We start from the raw sequence: 5,452 nt of genomic DNA, 5'->3' as shown, positions 1-5,452 counted from the left end.
AGGTTTGCAGGAGCCAATGAGAAGCTAGCAAGAGAAATTTGGAGGAGGGGTCGACCAAGTAGAGAGAGAGTTGGCATTTTAGTCTAACTCACTTTTCTACTTACACACACAACTTGTGTGTTTAGCAAGAACTCCATATCCTTCTCTAAGCATTGAGAAGTAGAGGCCTAGACCAACAACTCTTGGCTATGGAATGCAAATCCAACCAAGAGCCAAGCTTCAATGGCATGCTCATCTACTCTACCATGCTAATTACTAAGCTAAGCTATGCTATTGGAGTGATTATGTGAGGATAATTCTTCTTTCTCTTAAGATACATCTTCTTCCTCTCAATCTTTCCTCATTCCCTGCTAACTCTCACCATTTTTGAAGGTGTGTGAGGTCTTGGGACTAAGGCTAGGGACACTAGGTGTGTTTTTCAAGTATAAACTGGTGCATGAAACTTCCATCTTCGTTGCATCAACGAGTTTTGTCAAGGGACACAAAGACTGTATTGTGCAACAGTCTCCTTTGATAGGAGAAGCTATAATAAAAGACTTTTTGGAGGGGGGACCGAAATTAGGTCCTCAATTGTTGTCAATTGTTCTATTTCTCTCTCTTTTCAAGTATTGTCTATGCCAAACTAGCTAGGTGTAAATTTCTATGTTGCTTTCTCAAACTAAGTACGCTCTCTATGCTCATTAGGAACTTTTTCTTAATGAAATGCTCACTATGTTATCAATTTCCGCTACACAAAAGTTACTAGTGCATTAAATGTTACATTGGTATCATAGCTATTGGTTTCTCTTTTCTTGCTCAAGAAGAGAGGTCCTCAAGCTCGCTACAAATGGTTGGTGTTATTAATTGCAGAAGAGTAAGTAGAATAGAGAAATTTTTCATCCTTGAAGCACATCTACTTTATGCAGTTAACAGGGATATCGTCAAGGGCTATGGTCTTAATAATGGAGTCCTATGAGGCTTGCCTATGGCTTAACCATTATTGAGCTATTAGAAGCTTGATATGAACCGGTGTTGTCTTGGCTCTGTTAAACCCTCTCTTCTATTCCTTGCAATTAATAATATTTGAGCCTTGGGCATAGATGCTTGAGTGCTTATCTTTGAAGGTGAAGAGGAGTAGCAACTAGGGCTTGAAGTGCCAAAGTACAAGTAAAAACTTACACCTAAAATTTGCTAATATGGCTGACAAAGGAAAAGAGATTGAAATGAATGTTAATAGCTTTGATTTTTCTAATGAAATAACAACTAATGATGCCCCTATGCTTGTAAATTATCTTGTTTCTAGGCTTCAAAAAGCCCTGGGTAATCCATCCCTCCAAGGTGAAGTGCTACAACAATTGTGCACCCATGGTATTCTCCAAACTCCCCACCAAGAAGAGAGAGTACCTAGGAAGGCTCCTGGTGAGACTTCCATAAGAGGACTCTCTCTGATAAGAAAAGAAGACAAGGATCCGTACAAAGCATCTCCTTCCCTAAAGAGAACCCAAGTTTCAACGGTAGATCCCCCACCAAAAGAACGAGAAGAAGCGAGTCTCCTACCACCTTGGCGGAGATGGCTGCATGAAGACAGCGGGAAAAACGCTCTCCAACACCCCCTAAATGGAGAAGACAAAGGCGAGAAAGAGTTCACCCCCTTCTCCATCTTCCTCATCCTTTTCCTCTTTTGAAGAAAGTGATGGTGCAGAAAAGAAGGAACAAGGGAAGAAAAAGGCGAGAAAGAGGTCATCCACTTCTCTATCCTTCTCATCATCTTCCCCTCCTGAAGAAAGTGATGGTGCAGCTCTGGAATAGCCCAAGAGAAGAGGCCATAGGAAATCCTATACCGCCTAGAAAAGGTCGTCCAAGCTCAAAAATTTCAAAGAGGAAGGAAAGAACATCTCTTTTCTTACCTACGATAGCACCTTTGGTGCTATGGAGTCCTCTATGCTACGGAGATGAGGGCTTCATGGAGTCCTCTAAGCTACGTCATGTAGCTATGCATTTTCAAAAGTCCGTCAGGCAATGGTGGTCTAGCCTACGAGCAAACAATAAAGCTCCACAAATGGAAGCTTTAAGAGCTTCCATCATGAAGCAGTTTTTGGCTACCGATGCCAAAGACAAAGTACTCACTGAATGGAAAATCTTGAAGCTCTCTCTATGAATCTATTCACAAATATGTAGACAAGTTTTGGGATTTACATCCCAAAGCCACTATTTACAAAAAGATGGATTTTGGAGAGCAAAAACAACAATTTTGTGCGGGTTTATTTGAGGATATGGTAGAGTATGTTAACTCCCAAAGGCCTCGCACCATATCTGCGGTCATACACCATACCATGGTGGCTTCAAGAATCAACTTACAACAAGAGGGTAAGAGAAATTTTAAGCCCATGGAAAACAAGGACTGTAGTGAGACTAAGGGGAAGGGAAACGTCGAGAAGTCTTTCAAAGGAAACGCCAACAACAACAAATCCAAGGAGAAGGGAGTTTATATAGGTAAAAATAAACTCTCTCCTAAAGAGCTAGAGTGTTATAAAAAAGATAACCGTTGTTTCAAGTGCGGGGAGCAAGGACATGCTATCGTGCTTTCCCCCACAAGAATACATGTAATGAGCCTCCTAGAGCTACCTTGGTCATAATTCAAGAAGAGGATGCTCATCACAAAGGATCTCCTCTATATCATGCTTGGTGAAAGGTAAGAGAACATGTTGCTTTCATTCTCTTTGACCCTGGTTCTACTCACAATTTCATATCTACAAAGTTGGTCACCAAGCAAGGCATCTAAGCCTATGAGATGGGAGATGTCCTACTTGCCGATGGTGCTTTCAAGGGACAAGAAGCCTCAGTCACTCCCTTAATTGGGAAATTGAGGCTCCATGTCCAAAGCTATGTGGATAAGGAGGATTTCTTCATCTCTTCTCTCAAACATGAGGATGTAATCCTAGGGGCACCATGGTTTGATCGCATGGCTGCCAATGTTAAATTCCCTGAAAAAAAATTCCACTTTAGGTACAGAGAAAAAAATATGTACAAAGATGCTAAGGAGTTGGGTAGCACCATACTCATTGTACATAAGCAAGCTTTCAGTAAGTCAATAAAGAGCTCTATTTTCATGCACATGATTTTTGTTAAAGATTCTCAAAATGAACCTAATGTTTTAGCAAAAGAAGATATAAGCAATCAAAAGAAATTAGAGTTATCCAATTTCCTCAAGGGGTTCCAATATATTTTTATTGACAACATCCATTGTGAGCTACCTCCCAAACGAGGGAATGAGGACCATGCAATTGAACTTCTTCTAGGAAGCTCATCGCCTAATGAACCTGCTTATCGAACTTCTCAAGATCAACAAGAGGAGATTATACAGCAAGTGCATGAGTTGGTTGAGAAAGGCATGGTTAGGTCTATCTAATCTCCATTTTGTTTGCCAGTTTTATTAGTGCAAAAGAAAGATGGCACATATCGTATGTGTGTCGACTATAGAGCACTAAATAGGATTACTATCAAGAATAGGTTTCCTGTTCCACGGGTAGAGGACCTATTTGATAAGCTATAGGGGTCGACCTACTTTAATAGGACTGACCTAAAAAGCGGCTACCATCAAATAAGGATAGTTGATCAAGACATTGTAAACACCACATTTTGCACTACGTTTGGTCTTTACAAGTACATTGTCATGCCTTTTGGCTTGACCAATGCACCAGCCACATTTAACCGTCAGAGGAAAAGCTATTCATGCCTCATCGAATCTTTATTGGAGTGTTCTCTAATGATATAATCATCTACTCTAATTCATTAGACAAACACAAGCAACAGCTCCATGTAATATTTCAAGTTTTATGAGTGAATAAACTTTGTATTTATCGAAAGAAAAGTGAATTTTTCTTACTAGAGATTCATTATTTAGGTCACATTATCTCTCAAGATGGCATCCAAATGGATCCATCAAAGTTAGAGGTAATAAAAGGATGGCCTAATCCAAGGAATCAACATGAACTAAGAATCTTTATAGGAATGTGTGCATACTATAGACGCTTCATAGAAAAGTTCTCACAAATCGCACGACCATTACATGACCTAACAAAGAAAATGTTAACTGAGCCGATGTTAGTTAACAAACGCTACTATAGACCGAGACGTATAAATTGTTAAGTATGGAGCCTGATTTACCCTTGTAATTTTCTGTGGTAAAAGCGCACATTTGTAAGGCCCCCATTATAAGGAGAAGCCATCGTGCGTGAAGGAAAATCACTCACCGGAAACCAAAATTTTCACGGACAAGAATCAAGGGCAACTTTAAAGGCCTCGGGGGCGGAGGCTGCCAAGACTTTTTTTTTTCGTCGGAATATTCTTTTTCGCCGGAATATTATGGCCGGACGGCGGCCGAAAAGTGGTCGGAAAACAACCAGTCGGTTGGCCGGTGGCCGGTAGTCAATGGCCGGTGGTCGAAAGTCAATGGCCGGTGGCTGGTGGCCGAATTCAAAAGCGGACTTGTCTTCTCAAGGGCGGCCACACATGGGCGGATTGGAGGGTCCGATTTGGACTTATTCGCACAAGAGCGGCTACACATGGCTGTCTGTCATAAGAGAGGGCAGCCCTTTTGGCCTATAAAAGGAGGCCATTTTTACACACATTTCATAGTGTGAAGTTGATGCAACAAGGTGAGTGTGAGGTGGTGAGAGTGAAGCAAGGCGGGAGCTCCATTAAGGGTATAATCCCTTTGTAAACTACTTCTTGTTTTGAAGTACTAAAGCCATTGAGTGGCTGCTTTCCCATGGACGTAGCCCACATTGGGTGAACCACGTATATCGTGTGTACTCTCTCTCTCTCTCTCTCTCTCTCTCTCTCTCTCTCTCTCTCTCTCTCTCTCTCGCTACTCTATAATCTCGTGTTTATAAATCTGTCTCTCTCCATTAAGTAATCTACTCAATTATCTATTTAGCTACGTCTTATTTCCTAACAACAGGTATCAGAGCAAGGTTTTCTCGTAGCTAAATTATCTCAAGGAAAGGATTCCTTGAATTGAGTAGGAGTTATGGCGGAGGAAGGGAAGCTCAAGATTGAGAAGTTCAACGGCAAAAAATACCAACATTGGAAGATGCAGATTGAAGACTATCTCTACCAGAAGGACCTCTATTTGCCACTAGGCGGTCTTGCGAAGAAGCCCGCAACAATGGCAGATGAAGCATGGATTGTCCTTGATCCAAAGGCACTAGGAACAATCCGGTTAAGCTTGGCGTCAACGGTGGCCTTCAATGTTTCGGAGATGAAGAGCACGGAGGACTTGATGAAGTCACTTGACGACTTCTACGAGAAACCATCGGCATCCAATAAGGTATTTCTTATGAAGCGCTTGTTCAATCTAAAGATGGCAGAGAATGGTTCAGTTGCAGAACACCTAAATGACTTTAACACAAACATAAGTCAACTTCGATCAGTGAAAATCAATTTCGATAACGAAGTGCGAGCTCTTCTT

This window comes from Adiantum capillus-veneris, chromosome 21 (assembly GCF_014529385.1).
Source record: "Adiantum capillus-veneris isolate H3 chromosome 21, ASM1452938v2, whole genome shotgun sequence".
Lineage (NCBI taxonomy): Eukaryota > Viridiplantae > Streptophyta > Polypodiopsida > Polypodiales > Pteridaceae > Adiantum > Adiantum capillus-veneris.
The sequence above is the reverse complement of the archived record's forward strand: the minus strand, read 5'-3'. Positions refer to the sequence as shown.